Raw genomic sequence first — 16,636 nt, 5'->3', positions numbered from 1 at the left:
CCGAATTGTCTTTGGGCCAAAGTCACTATAATCCGGCATAAATGACACAATTTTCCCATCCCTCCCATTTTCGATCCCACATATTAAATCCACTTTTTTTTAATGGTAAACATGGTTATTCGGAAAAAGAAAGAACCCTTTTCCCCCATCATCACTCTTTTGGTTACATCCGTATGCAACACAATGCACCATATTTGCTGTACAAAAGCTCGATCGTACGATATATCACATAGATATTTACGTGGGGAAATAAACACTTGCATGGCTATGTTGAATACGTCATATCCGGTTTTGGTAGCGTAAACTACCGATTGTTTACGGAGAATGCCGAATAATGTTTAAATTTAAAAAAGCGGAGTTTTAAGTCTAATTAAACATTTTTATGGTGTGCATACACAACCAATGCGTTTTGTTTATAACTATAATAATATCACACGTTTGTACAATATAGGTGGACAGTGACCTTTAATTAAACCAATTCTATTCCAATTAATCTCGTAGGTCTCGTTCCTGACGTTACAGAGAACAAACGTATATTTTAGCTCTGATAATTTTGCAAATTTTATTGAAGTTACTTACAAATGGATACAGTTCTGTTACCGAATATTACACCATGTTGCCGAGAGAGAATTGTGTAAGTTTTTTTGTGACGATTGTTTCAATATCCTTTAAATATATTCAGAATTACATAGAATGACAAACTATCATAAGTAAACTAACGTTATTTGTTTTAGTGACGTCATTACCAAAACGTCAAGTTTGAAAACTATCTCTGAATTTGCTTGATTTGTTTACTGTGTAAAACCGGCTTGGTGTATAATATTAAACGTTCTACTGAATGCGGCCACTACAATCACCAATTACCATAGACAAAAGGAACAGAAAAACAAGAACAAAGAAATAATACTGAGAAAAGAAGAGGAAAAGATTAGCAACCCGCCAAGCCGTGAACAAAGGAAGTGCACATAACACAGGAACTCTGGAACAAAGGAACTCTGGAACACGCAGTAAGATAGTAATATAGTAATATAATTTAATCCTGTGGCCAGTTACATTCTCTGTGCTGTTTTGAAGTATTTAAACTCATTACTGTAAACATTTCTATTTTCTCTTAACTAACAATAACAATCTTATTCTATTGGCACCATTATCCTAAATCAAGTTAAACAAGTCCACTTTTTCTCATCTCCACTAAGCAAAAATAAACTATTTAATCAAGAGTTAAAATCTAATTAAATAAACAAAATTCAATCAATACCTGCAGCATATTACTGAAAGCTCTACATTACTACAGTATTAATAAGCAATGAAACATACATAGGAAATTAAATAAGACAATACCATAAAAGCTAAATTTACAATTAAAACCCTAAATTGAAATCAATCTATACACAAAGTTAACTAAACCTAAAACTATAACTATCCAAACCAAAGGAATTTACAAAAGAAAGGTCTCAACTTAATAGTAACAAATCATTATTCCCACTTAGTCAAACAACTAGACAATATGGCTCAAAACAAGTATACAAACAAATGGCGCTCAACGCCAAAAAAAAAAAACCAAGATAGGCAACTTAACAATATCAGAAAAATGTCACTCACCAACCAAACAAAAAACAATTCCCCAATACAAAAAGGACAACTAGACACTAGCTTGAGCCCTTCAATAAAACGACTCCAACAAAAAAATCTTACATTCACTATCAGCTCCCCACACAATCTATTAATCGCAGCAATAAACGACCTTGACCCGACCTCACATATAGACTTCAAGCGCCCTGATCAGACATACGAAAATGAGAAATTAGATGTCACAATACCCACACTATATGTGGAAAACATAATCGCACCCCACCCTCCAATTGGACCAACACACTTAGATGTCAAAACAATACTACTAACATATAAACTACTTGAAATTCACCAATCCAAAACACCAATTGCCAATTGGATGCCAACCACTTAAAACCTTATAACAATTAGGTCCCTCCGGAGTAAAACACAGACTGGAACCTTTGTCAACAAACCCAGATTCTGCACCAACTGTTAACATTGGGGACACTACGCCAACACATATCGATATATATATAGATGCGGCCGCTGCGGTGGCCAACATAGAGAGGCATGTAAAAAGAGAATTCTCAAATGACAAACTGCAGAGAACCACACCACCCAGAGCATCTGAATACCTCTATACTATCAAAGAAAATAAAATAATCAACCTCATGAATGCCAAACATTTGACATCTCAGGCAACAAAAAAAAAAAAAAAAAAACCACCCAAAACAATTGATAACAGCAACACTAACTTCCATTAAATTCGAACAAAGGAAGTCACCTAGCCTCTCAACTCCAACCACAACAAAAAGAAATCCACCTGCACAAAAAACTAATCCGCCCAAAACTACAAAAATCTTAAACTAAATCAGCAGGAATGCAATCAGGAAAAATCAAAGCCATAATATTACCAAAAAAAAACCAAACAAAAAAAACCAACAAAAAAAAAACAGTCATGCACCCACCCCACCAAAGTTATCAAAACGTCATCAAATGGCAGATGTGGACTGAACTGTTCAAAGAGATAATTAAATCTAACAGCACCAGACCCCCACATTAGAAAACATAACAGAACACCTGAACTCAAGTGTTACCAAACATTATCATGCTAAACTCACAATTACTCCTCAGTCCACCATCATAGCCACAATCAGCACCAATCTCAATGGATAACACAACTAAAAAAAACTTACTATCTGGCAATGGAATTGCAGGGTCCTATCCAAAAACCTACCTAACTAATGCACAAAATCATTAACGCAGTCAATAAACCTGACATAATCTGCCTCCAGGAAACACACGCACCAGAGAATCCGAAACATATACACAAAATCTCCGGATACACACCAGGCATATTCAAAAGTCGTAGCAATGGGAAAAAGGGAGGAGGACTTGCAATATTTCTAACTGACTCCCTGCCCTACGTTGAAACATGAACGATCCCAATGCCAATATACGTCAATAACACAATTGAAATTCAAACTGTATTAGTCAACATTGGATCTAATAATATAATAATAAGTAATATATATATATATATATATATATATATATATATATATATATATATATATATATATATATATATATATGACCCAGAGGGCAATGACAACCCAATCAACTTAGAATCTTATCGACAAATCTCCACTAACCAGTCTGGCAACCTAATCATTTCTGGCGGCTTCAATGCTCACAATGAACAATGGGGAGAAAGTAGAAGGGATATAACAGGCCAATTAATTGAAGAATGGATTGCTGAATCCAACCTAGCCATACCCAATGATGGGTCTAAAACTCGACTTAATCCTGAGGATGGCTCCCTCTCAGCAATCAGTCTTACTATATGCGTACACAAACTAGCCCAACTTACAAACAGGTGGGTTGATCAAGATAACATTTTAGATGGCGACCATTTCACCATCATAATCTCCCTCCAAATATCAGTTCAGCACAACCACTATGAATCCCCACACAAATGGATACATGATAAAGCTGATTGGGATAACTTTAGAAACACCCTTGCCGCTATCAATATCAAAGAGCTCGAAGACCCAGGTATAACAATATTCCATGACAACGTAATTAATACCTTACTTAATGCAGCTACCCTAAATATTCTCCAAAAAACAAACACTCAAACTAAATAATCAGTACCATGGTGGGATGATCAATGTCAAAAAAGCACATGGAGATAAACAAAAAGCACTTCACAAATATAAGCGAAATAGAGACTCAATAGATTTCATCCAATATAAAGACAAAGAAAAACATTTTAAAGGGATTAAAAAACCAGGCAAAGAAAAACATGGCAACGCTTCTGCTCCAAACTGAACCTCAAATCTAACTCTAAACAAGTATGGGACAATTTAAAATCTATCCGGGGGAAAGCTATTAACTTAACACCTAAACTGAAAAATGCTACAACCAACCATGACAAAGCTGACCTAGTTGCTAACCATTCTCGGCCATGAGCAGTAACCACACTAAGAACTTCCTAGAACACAGACAGAAAGCTGAAACCACACTTCCTAACCTCTTTAAAGACCTATGGTTCAAGAACTCAGATTTAAATTCCGAAATCACCCTATACGTATGGAAAATAGCGCTAGGGTCTAAAAAAGAAACCTCAGCTGGGAAAGATCAAATTGGATATATAATATACAAAAATCTTCCAAACAACATTACAACAACCATTATAAAACTGCTCAACCAAATTTGGCAAAGTGGAAAACTACCACTCAGCTGGAAACAAGCAATTGTCATCCCAATCCCAAAACCAGGTAAAGACCCTAATAATATTAACTCGTATTGTCCCATCTCCCTCACTAATAACATATGTAAAATGATGAAAACAATCCTAGCCAACAGATTAAAACACCACCTAGAAAGTAACAAACTCCTATCAGAAAACCAATGTGGCTTCCGTAACAGGCGCTCCACCACAGATCAACTTTTAAGACTAGTAGCGGATATCAAACTAGCTTTCAACTTCAAAAGAAAACAGGCAACTTATAGCAGTCCTGTTGACCTTGAAAAAACGTTTGATCTTGTCTGGACCAAAGGATTTATTGCAAAACTCAACCACTTCGGAATTACTGGACGCATGTTTAACTCCACTACCAAAGGAAGGATACTCTACTCCATTATAAAAGAAACCAATAGGTCCATCAAACCACCCAAAGTGAACAGCCTGAACCAAAAAATTATCAATCGCATCGTAACCGGAAAAACAAAATTAGCAGGAAGTTCTGGCAAACATCTAAGACCCAAGCCTGCTAATATCAATTGTTATCACTGCAAAACCGTCTTCTTAAATCCCAAATATATCCTTAAAAATCAACAAAAATAATATTTATAAAAAAAAACTTCTCTGCTCTCTGCCTAGCGCTAACATGAAAGACAGCTAAGGTAATACTGCGGCCTACTTCTGTGATACAGACCATAGTAACACTAAAGCAGCACAGAGTTTTCCATCCAGTCCAACCTAGCTCATCTTTAGAACAATTTCGGACACAAGAACCAAAACTCAAAATTCGTGCAAGTACATCCATTTAGACCAGTACCCCTGGAATGAGCGGACTCCTGCCAACATATGATCGCCTGCCTTCCTGGTCACTTCCTCGTTTGCTTCAGTCGGACACAAATACGCGTGCAACGCGCGCATGAAACACGTAACATAAATAAAAACAAAAATAAATGAATAACGAGTGGCAGTCAATAACGGACTGATACCAACTCTTTGTTAACATGAGTGTGTGTTGGGCCCATCCTCGCTCATGAAAGCCCTTCATTCAAGTCGTTAGAGACATATAGTCCTACGACCTGACGGCTAAATTAGCAGTGCTGCTTGAGCACATAAACGCCTGTGGGATGTGGCACTAATTCCTTCCCCCAGGAACATTTAGCATCCCGCTGTGCGTGAATAAACCCGTCGCACATGCACTTTTGGGCGCACGCGACGTAAATCCAAGTAATCAATCAATCAAATCTCGTAGCACAGGAGAGAGTGACATCACAGTGTATTATGATTTATTCGTCTGCGAAATCGAAACTAACTTGCTCCGTAGACAAGGACGCGGATTACAGGGGCTAAGTTGATTTCCAAACGGATATGTTTTAAAACTAGTTGAGTACGTTTTAGTTATATAATCATTTAGACGATATTTGCTTATACCGAACGAATAACGGATATATTTAATCGAGTGGGTGAAAAATGTAGTATTTTATCGAAGGGCGAAACCACGCGATGAGATTATATCAGTTATTCGTTTGGAACAAGCAGATTGGTCTTTATGTTCTGCATGTTATGGTCACACGTAATTCGTTAGTAGATTGGAGACTTCTTCCATGCTTGCACCATAGTGATATGAAATAAATATACGTTCTGTCCTACTTCAACATGCAATGTCACACATCCATTGGACCATTTACTCTAGGACTACATTTACTCCACAGAGAGAAAACTCGGAAAAGAGATAACTCTGCCAGAACTAGCCTACTAGGCCTATAGTAAAAGTCATAGAGGTCATGCAGGCGTTTAGCACCAAATATTTCAGTAATGTGTGTACTTTGTTTTTAAAGTTTGATTCAGCTTACCTTTAAATGGCAGTTAATCACTTTATTTCGATCCTCTTGTATCCATATAGCTTTGGAATGTCGTTATTTACACACCCCGAGAAGTTCATATGGCAAAACCAATGTTAAAATAATATTTGTTTCATCTGGGGGGGGGGGGGGGGGGTCGCCTGTCTTACTTCCGAAATAACGGCTCTGTGCAGCGTGTTCCGAAATCGACTAATATCGGAATGATCAGGTAGTTTCAGGAATATCTCACGCGCTTGATCTAAATAAAAATTAACATAATCGCACACGAAGCCAAGAGACTCGGCTTTAGTTTTTAGCTTGACATAAACTGCAACTCATACATTTGTCTTCTCATTTTTGAATAAAATGTTCACTACCAACACATTTAGCTTGTTGGGATGGGGTTGTGCAGTTGGGTATACCTATAGCCAACCTTAATTGGCTTCAGTCATCAATTTAGACTGTACTTGGTGTCACTATTCAAAAACAAGCTAAGCAATGTATTTTATCAGTGTGAATGAAAGTGTCATCGAGCTGTTTAATTTGCTCTTTCATCCTTATGCTTTACTAGGAAAATATTTTTTGTTGTTGAATAAAATTGTTTTAACTGTGTTTTGTTGTATTCATATCAGCATTTACTGAACTTCACATGGATGACATGGGATATATCACATTATGTCATTATATGTAAAAACCATGAGAAAGGTCCATGTATTAATTATTAATAAATCTGTATGTTACCACCAAATATAGTAGATGACAGCCCCCAGGCACTTATTATATATATATATATATATATATATATATATATATATATATATATATATATATATATATATATATATATATATAAAGTCATACGACTAAAGTGTGTACATCTAACAGGTAATGAAACTTAAAATGCACAGGCTAAAGGGGCAACAGTAAATATAAGTAAATAGAGAAGAGAAAGTTTAATTGCCCTTCAATTGACAGATACTTGAGGCAATGCCTCATTGCTTCAAAGACAGTCCCAAGGCACCTGTACCACCATATCTCTTACAAACACCACAAACTTTAAGTGAAGCAGCGTGCACTTGTACCATAATTAGAAGCACCAAAACTTAAGGAAAATCATTGCTCATTCCCATCTGAAATAAAATGGCAGAGAAGTTCAATCATATAGGTGAATGATCGGTCCTGCACATAATAGTCAAAATAGTTAGCTTGGGCTAGTCACAAAATATAAGGAACAAAGAATAACAGTATACATTTTTAAAACTATTAAACTTTGAGGTGAGATATTATTCAATTAGTTATACTTACTTTTGCTTCGAGATTAAGCTGTAATGTAATATGTCACACTGAATCTTGTTCTTATAATCAAACACTGAAATATGCAAGTTTTATATGTTGATATGGCAAATATGGTGTATGGGAGATAACTTGGTGAAATATGTAGGGTGTAGCATTTGTCTTTTTTCAACTCTATGATCCATGTAATATATTCATTCATGAAAACATAGATTAACTTGTATCCAATTAAATTATTCCAAAATAAATTACTGATAAAGTGAGATCCTAAAATTCAAGTTTTTGTTTGTAGCAGAGAGCTTGAGAGTTATCTAACTTTATTCTTTGAGATGAGGAGACTGATGATACATGTCAACATTTTTATGGCGCCCATATTCAAGATTTTCCAAAGCTGTATAAGAATAAAATATGTTTCCTGTTGCACTGGTTTTAAAATTAGGTAGGTAAGGTTCTTTTTGGTTAAACATTATATATATGATAATGATTAGTGTCGATAATGTTCTAAGTGCATCATGTACTTGGCTAAACTGGATGCAAAAATTAATTTTGGTATTTTATGGTTTAAAATTTAAATTTGTTCTATTTTATTTTATTCCCTGGGAGGAAGAAAGTGCTAGGGTTGGCAATGAACAATAAGGAAGGTCAAATGACTATAAACACACATTTTTTGACCTTATATGATCTAGTACCTTATATGAGTGCTAGGGGTATCTGTCATCAGTTCAAACAGAAATTTAAAAAATATACTTAAAATGGTGCAGTTTATAGTGACCAATTATTTTTTCCCTTGAAGACAACAGTGAAATAGATTTTTTGATTAATTTCTTGCTGCTTGTTTCAGTATGCAATCATTTTATTGTTTTCCTCCTTTCCTGATCTGCTTTGATTTCATAAACTGCATAAACAAGTCTTTCAGTTTTCTGTCTTTCCACAATCATTTTTTTCATTTCTTCAGTTTTGTTGTGTGTTGTAGACATCTTAGGATGTTAAATAGGGGTCATTTAAAAGTCTTTTTCTTGTTGTACAACATTGGTTTTATGTGAGAAAGTTACCCATATATATTTATTGCAGATCAGAGACTTGACTCTCTCTCTCTTTATATCTTTATATATATATATATATATATATATATATATATATATATATATATATATATATATATATATGCAGATCCGAGAATTTACTTGTTATCTTTAGGTATAGCAGGTGAGGCATAGCATTCTAATTCTTCTCAAGTATCAGTCACCATATATATCTTTTATGTTGATGCCAATTTGTAATAGACCCAGTCATTAGAACAATCATGAAAATTGATCATTGCATGCATCCTTGAGTTCAAAAGGTCAAACTTCCAAGTTGATTCTGACTCAAAGAAAAATGGTTTAGGAGAGTACCTCAGCTCTATAGTTAGTTCCCTGACCTAATTTTGTGGCTATAGTGAGTTCCTTGGCCTAATTTTGTGGACCTCTTGCACTTATGGTAATAAAGAAACATATGAATTCTTGGTTTAAAGGTCAGATGTTATGGTTATCACAAGTCTAATAAGAAATGATGGTTTCTATACCTTAGGTTATGTTTTGGACTATGCATCTTGGTCAAAGTTTGAGGTCATTGCAAGTCTTTGGTCAATAATCTCCAAGGTCAGCCATGCCATGTTGAGTGCTTACATTAAAGAACTATTAAAATGGGGTAGGGTGGGATGGGTCTTACAATGTTTTTCAGATTTCTGGTAGTTTCTCAAGACTTTTTGTATACATTTCTTTAGGTGAACATGCACAACACTCCAACTTTAATAGGTTGTTGATGAAAGGCATTAAAGGGCTTCTCTTTGTGAGTGAGTGAGTCTTATAATGAGGGATTTAAGGCTTTGAATATTTAATGTTAAATTACTTTCTAATTGGCAGTCATGAGCAGATAAATAATATTAATTTTGACTAATTTAGTGTGACCTTATGATCATACCTATATTATTGTAGCAGTATTGCTATACTGAGGGGCTGTATGGTAAGGGACAATGATTTCAGGAGTTTAAAATATGCCATATATATATATATATATATATATATATATATATATATATATATATATATAGAGAGAGAGAGAGAGAGAGAGAGAGAGAGAGAGAGAAGTATTGCAATTATGATCACACTCACAAACATTTAGTAATTACATCTTCTGTTCTCCTGTATAATCAAATAATTATTTGCAAGTGATATATATATATATATATATATATATATATATATATATATATATATATATATATATATATATATATATATGCAAGATTCCAATCTCAAAGACTCCCAAGTACATAAAACATAAACATATGATTGGCAGAAAATTCACCCAGAAGTAAAAAAACAGGCAAGCTGTCACAGGTTTAAGTTAGACTTAAACAGAAGTTATATAGGCCTAAGACTTGAATGTGAAATTATGACACCAAAACTAATGGAGGTCATAGTATTATATCCTTTCATTTTTGATTATATTTATTTTGTAATCCCCTGGGTTGCAGCATCTGGATATATAGCTCTACCTGTGACAATCTGTGTGATCTGTCCATAAACATGTTCACTTCTGGAGTACAACATACTAATCACTGAAAGTAATTTGAGCCAAGACTTAGCACACATGTCAAGCAAGATATGTAGAGATGCCTTGTGATGCTTAGAATTTAACGTACTAATTATCTTTTATATATAAATGTTGAAACAAAATGTGATATAAATTGTATATGAACTAAGAGATTTAGATGACAATGATGTTTTTAAAATCTGATTTCAGCCTTTGGGAGGTATACTGTATTTGGGGAACAAAGTTAGGAAAACATGTACTATAATGTTAGTCATACATTGCTGACTTCCACTTCTAGTTATTCTTCCATTTACTAGTAGTTTTAGTTATACAACCATTGCTTAAGAAGGAGTAACCATGTATGCATGATTGAAACTGCATAGAAAAAATCAATTAAGTCGTCTAGATCATACAGAAAACTTACATTTAAATGCATATTTTTTTTAACATTATCAAAATATTTTAGTTACTAGGTGTGGGTGCCAGATTCGATGAATGATCTCACCTTGAAGAGAAGGCAGTCATTGCAGAAAGCTAGGAAGCATCTGCCACTGATTTAAAAGGAATTTATGACCTGTAGGAAAACATGGATGTAACTACATACAGTGATAAGAAAATGAAAAGAGAAGGTTACAAAAAAATGATGAAAGAAGATAAAAAGAAACCCAAATCAATGAAAAATAAACCTTCAGTACTTTGTGTCAACTTCTCTGATGAGGTTGAAATTGGATCAGACTTTGGGGACTACTTGAAGTACAGACTTGGAGATGGGTTCAAATACAAGTTTGGAGTTCAAAAGACTGAATTCATTACAATCAGAGAAGAGAAAAATATAAAAGTAACACTGTGTTTTCCCAGCAGAGTTGCTGCATCAAAAGCCCAATATCTCTTGCGGCAAACTAATGAGAAGTCAGATACAAAACTGCATATCTACTTTCCAGAAGAGAAAGAAAATGAGTTGATTATTTTAAACCCATCTGAAACTGAATCAAGGTTTGAAAAACACCTGCAGATCATACTTGAACACGCCAGGAAAAATTTGGAATTACATGGGTCCAAAATAAATGAAAAGAGTGAAAAACTGAAGGAGCTTGAACAGAGACTCAAAGATGGAAAACTATCATTGCAGCAATTTGAAAGCACAAAGTCAGAAATAAAAGCAACAAAGGATAAATGTAAAGAGCTTGAATGTCAAAAGAATGAATTTTGCTCATACCTTCGTTCTATTCACAACAAGTTGCAGGAAATCAAAGTTTCAGTAAAATTTGATTCGAAAATGAATGAAATTAGAACGGCTTTTGCAATAGAGTGCAGCCGACTATCTAATGCTTTGCCAATGTATGCAAGACGTTCTGACATACTGAATGCAGTAAAGAATTCACAGGTGTCTGTGATATTGGGAGAGACAGGATCAGGAAAAAGTACACAGATGACTCAGTATCTCTACCAGGCAGGATTTGCAGAACATGGTCTTATTGCCTGCACGCAGCCAAGAAAGATAGCCGCAGTGACTCTGGCAACTCACGTAGCTTCTGAAGTGGCATCAAGTGTTGGACAAATTGTTGGATATCAAGTTGGCATGAAAGTTAAAAGAACGAAAATTACAAAGATCTTGTACATGACAGACCATATTCTTCTGAATGAGTGCCTCCGAGATAATGAACTTAAAAACTTTTCATGCATCATCATAGATGAAGCACATGAACGAAGCATTTTTACAGATCTATTGCTCGGAATGATTAAGTCAGCACTGAAGAAGAGACCCGATTTGAAAGTGATAATAACATCAGCTACTATTAATCCTGATGTTTTTGTTTCCTATTTTGGTGGACAAGAAAAATGTCCAGTTGTTCATGTTTCAGGTAGAATATATCCTGTTGAAGTTATGTGGCTAAAACCAGAGGATGATGAAAATCCATTTGAAGACTATGTTACTCAGGCAGTTAATACTGCAGTGGATCTTCACAGACAGAATCCACCGGCTGATGGGGACATACTTGTCTTTCTCACTACACCACTTGAAACTGAAAAGTGCTGTGAGGAGTTTGTTCAGAAATGCCCCACAGACAGATCCTTCAAGTGTCTACCACTGCATGGAAAACTTCAACCAGAGGAACAACAGAAGGTCTTTCAACCAAGTGCACCAAATGAACGTAAAGTTGTTTTTGCCACAAACAGTGCGGAAACATCTGTCACTATTCCTGGGGTAAGATTTGTTGTTGATACAGGACTTGCAAAAGAGATGCGGTTTGACCCAAGGCGAAATATTAGTTCACTCTGTGTGCATCCAATTAGCCAGAGCTCAGCAGAGCAAAGGAAAGGGAGAGCTGGAAGGACATCACCAGGGAAATGCTACAGACTTTACAATGAAAAAACATATGAAACAATGGAAAAAAGTACAAAACCAGAGATTTTGAGAGTTCATCTGGGGCAAGCACTTCTTAAGCTTTTGGAGCTTGGAGTAGATCCTATCTCTTTTGACTTTGTGGAGTCACCAACACAAGAAGCACTAGAAAATGCAATGCAGTCTCTCCGTGATATTGGAGCAGTTGAAGATGGCAAGATTACCAAACTCGGACACTGGATATCAAAATTGCCTATTGAACCTAGACAGGGGTTACTTTTGAAGAAAGGAATACTGGCAGGCATAGCTATGGAGGCTCTTATTGTGGCATCATTCAATGAAGGGAGTGGAACTTTCTATCGATCAGGGACAGAGGAAGAAAAGAAAAAGGCTGATTTAAAAAAAATAGCCTTTTGCCACAAAGGGGGAGACATTTTGACATTACTTAATGTCTACAGAAAGTGGGATCAAGTTGCAGAGAAACAGAAGGGTCATTGGTGTTTTGAAAACTTTATCAATGCTAAATCAATGAAGGGTGTGCGAGAGACAATGAAAGAACTTCGAAATATTCTGAAGAGGGACTTGGGAGAAGACATTCCCTTTGAGTTCAGATCAGTAGAGGAGGCAGATAGTATTTTGAAAAAGTTATTGGTAGAGGTACTGAAGCAGAATGTTTGCTGCTTTCTTGGACATGATAAGGCTGGATATTTTAACTTCAAGAATCACCAGCATGTTCAGATTCATCCATCGTCAGTGCTAAAGCCACTAGATCTTCAGCCAGAGCTTATTGTTTATGAGCAGGTACTGCAGACATATACAGATTTTGTGACCAGTGTTACTCCAGTTGATGAAACAGAAATGATGGTGCTGCCATCAGAAGTGCTACACATTTACAGGAACACAATGGACAAGATGCGTGTTACCTTAAAACATACATGCTGGGGGGAAAAAAGCCATGAAACAATTTGTTGGTCCACTACATCAGAATAGAAAAGAAACAGAAATAAGACTCAGTGCAGCATGTGCAAATAGGACTGTGGTAGTAGAAGCCAACAAGAATACTGGAGAAATACAGCTCTACTGTAGCAAGGTGGATGAAGAACGTGCTGTGAGGATGCTGCAAGATGTCTTAGGGGGAATAATAAAGCCAATGCTACAGAACTGTATTGATGTGCCTGTTGGAAAATCAGATGAGGGAGTTCGAGCCATTTTGGGTGCAGGTGGTGATGTCATAAATATCCTCATGCCACACCAGTATAGAACCATTATTGTTAAGCAGAGACTGCTATCTAATATAGAGATAGAGGTCTCAGACATCAAGGAGGTTTTCTCTACATTTGGGGAGATAACAGACATCAGACCATATATGAAGAAAAATAGAAAAGATCCTTCCAATTGGGGAACAGTGACCTTCAGGACAGATACTGATGCCAAGAATGCATTGACCTTGTTTGCGTCCTCTGGAAACAGATTCTTTGAAACCATACCTGTCCTTCCTCGAACAAATTCCAAAATCTCCAAGGATTTCAAAGTCAGGTTAACGTGGTTGCGAAGACCTGGAAAGGACATTGCATATGTTACAATGGCTTGGCCAGAAGACTTTGTAAAAGCTATGATAACAAGGTCAATCCCAATTGCTGGCCATATTGTGTCAGTACAAGGCTCTCGAAATAAAGGTACCCGTGACACTACGAATCAACTGTTCTTAAGAGGGTTACGAAATGATATTTTAGAGGAAGATATAAAAGTGGCCTTTAAAGAATTTCTTGGAATTTCGGAAGCAGCATCAAATGACAGAATAAAAAGTATTGTTGTTCCTCGAGAGGTTGCTGAAACCTCACACCAGATGTATGCATCACTCCGCAACAGAATTGAGCAGGAAGTTTCGCGGTATGCTTCCAGAGGATCCTTTGAGATCATCTTTGCACCAGATCCATTGGAGAATCAAAAATGTATTCGATACACAGTTTTTGTTAACTTCAGTAGCCCAGAAGAAGGCCAGGCGGCGTTAAATGGTATGCAGATGAATCCACCAAGTTTTAGTGTCTATCCTGTTCGAGTAACTGCTGAGTTGGAAACCTCTGTTGCCATTTGGAAGAATATTTATGAGGTGCTAAAATCTGATATTGAACCTGTCATTGAATCCGTTATGTCCCAGTATCCAGATGTTCATATAAAAACCAATACATCAAAGGCAGGAAACATTTTCATAAAAATAAAAACTAACAGCAGCAGTTTATTGGCTAGGGTCAAAATCTCATTGGATGATCTTGTTCAGGGTAATGTCCTTGAATGTGGGCGAAATAATGAAATAGCCAGACTTTTCACCAGAGATGGACGTTGTCAGATGGAGAGAATTGAGAAAGAAACTGGGACTGTTATATTTGTAGATAACAGAACAATGTCAGTTTCTGTTCAAGGAACACAGTCAAGAAGAACAAAAGCTTTGTCTGGCATCAACATGTATTTAGATACTTTGGCAGGACTTGTTGAAAAACATCTGCAGTTGAAAGGAGATGGAAAACCATGTGGGATGATGAAGGAGCTCATTGCCAGATATGGTTCAGACCTTGGCCAGATGAAGGAAGACACTGGAGTAAAATCACTCAAATTAGACCTGCGAAATCACAAAATAGTTGTTCTTGGGGATGAAGAATCTATTGGCAAAATGGAGACCATGATCCAAGAAATTTGTAATGATATGCATAAAAGCCCTTATCATGCAGGATCAGAAATGCCTCATTGTCCAATTTGTCTCTGTTCAGTAGAACAATTTAACATGTATCGCCCTGAATACTGTGGACATCCATACTGTGGTGACTGCATCAAGAACCAGCTGAAATCTGCCATCCAGGATAAAAGTTTTCCAGTTTTATGTGCTGTAGGAAACTGTAAACAACCTTTGGTTATTGAAGACTTGAATGCTCTTATTCAACAAGGATGTACTACACAAAAAGATCTAATAAAAGCTGCTGTTAGTTTCTTTGTAGGTGTAAACAATACACAGTTCCGATACTGCATAACACCCAATTGCAATATGGTTTACAGAGTTACATCAGAGGGAACACCATTTACATGCAGCGAATGTCAACAGAGGATTTGCACAGCCTGTGATGTCCAGTACCACAATGGCGTGACATGCTCCATGTACCAGGCAGAAAAGAGGGATGAGAATAAAATTGATTCTTGGCTAAGGAAAGACAGTACAAACAGAAAGCTTTGTCCAAAGTGTTCAGCTCCAATTGAGAAGGATGGTGGATGTAATCACATGGAGTGTGGGAATTGTCGTATCCATATTTGCTGGGTTTGCCTAAAGACATTTGATACAGGACCTGCTTGTTATGGACACATGTCTTCAGCTCATAATTCGTTTGTGTAGACAATGATCTATCATCCTAAAATATGACCTTCCTCTTTTGTGGTAAAGAATAGGCACAATACTGGTTTTGTTCAGGCATGATTGTGAAAAATTGGAATTAAAAGCATAAATCAGCTGTTTTCAGTGCCATGAAAATCTGTATTTTCAAAAAGTATATGAAATTCGAAAAATGCAAATTCAAGCAAACCCCTGACAAAGAAATGATTGTGTTCTGTTTATTTTAAGAGGTCATCATAATCTTTATTTGTAAGTCCACTGGCATGGTGCATTTTTAACCACCTCTTTGTGAATATTGTAAATTGACATCATTTGGAAAGAGATAAATCTCTTTTTTTGCATTCTACAAAGTAGTCTTTTGAGGTACGTGGGTATAGACTTAATTATTTATTTTATTTTAATTAAGGTAATCTACATGTATGCATAACAATGTTTTTCCAAAGAAAATGTAAAAATTATTCTTCTGGTACTCCATATATATTTTGACACGCAATATCTCTTGGTGGTAATCATCTTTGTAATACTTGTCAATTATATAGCCATTATTTGTCCTAAGAGCATCATTAATACAGCGAAATTTCTCCACACCTAACTCTTCATAGGTTTTGACATTAGAAATCCAGGTCACATATTCACTGACCTCCTTCACCTGAGTGTACACTCAAACTCGAACATGTTCGTCATTTACAAATATGATTCTTTCAACTTTCCTATCAGCTATCAGAAATAGTTTAGAGCGTGCACTGAAGGGGTTTTGTAAATTTGGGGCCTCTGATCTCTAAAAACTGGGGCTGGGGATCCTTTTAAGAAACTTGGAGTCCAGATGAGAATAGTTCTTGATAGGAAACTTGGAGCCTGTGTGAGAAACTTGGGAGTCTGTTAGTGCATAGAAAACCATTACATTT

General features: G+C 36.0%; 1 pseudogene across 1 annotated transcript; it reads left to right on the top strand.

The window, feature by feature from the left end:
* Positions 1-286: 286 nt before the first annotated feature.
* On the top strand, positions 287-16,164 carry LOC149799130 (uncharacterized; annotated as a pseudogene). Its single transcript, XR_016421086.1, has 2 exons — positions 287-1,007; positions 10,478-16,164. The product of XR_016421086.1 is annotated as an uncharacterized LOC149799130 (transcript).
* The last annotated feature ends 472 nt before the right edge of the window (positions 16,165-16,636 follow it).

Source organism: Sinohyriopsis cumingii, chromosome 5, assembly GCF_028554795.1.
Source record: "Sinohyriopsis cumingii isolate HCF-2022 chromosome 5, ASM2855479v2, whole genome shotgun sequence".
Taxonomy (NCBI): Eukaryota; Metazoa; Mollusca; class Bivalvia; order Unionida; family Unionidae; genus Sinohyriopsis; species Sinohyriopsis cumingii.
The sequence above is the reverse complement of the archived record's forward strand: the minus strand, read 5'-3'. Positions and strand labels throughout refer to the sequence as shown.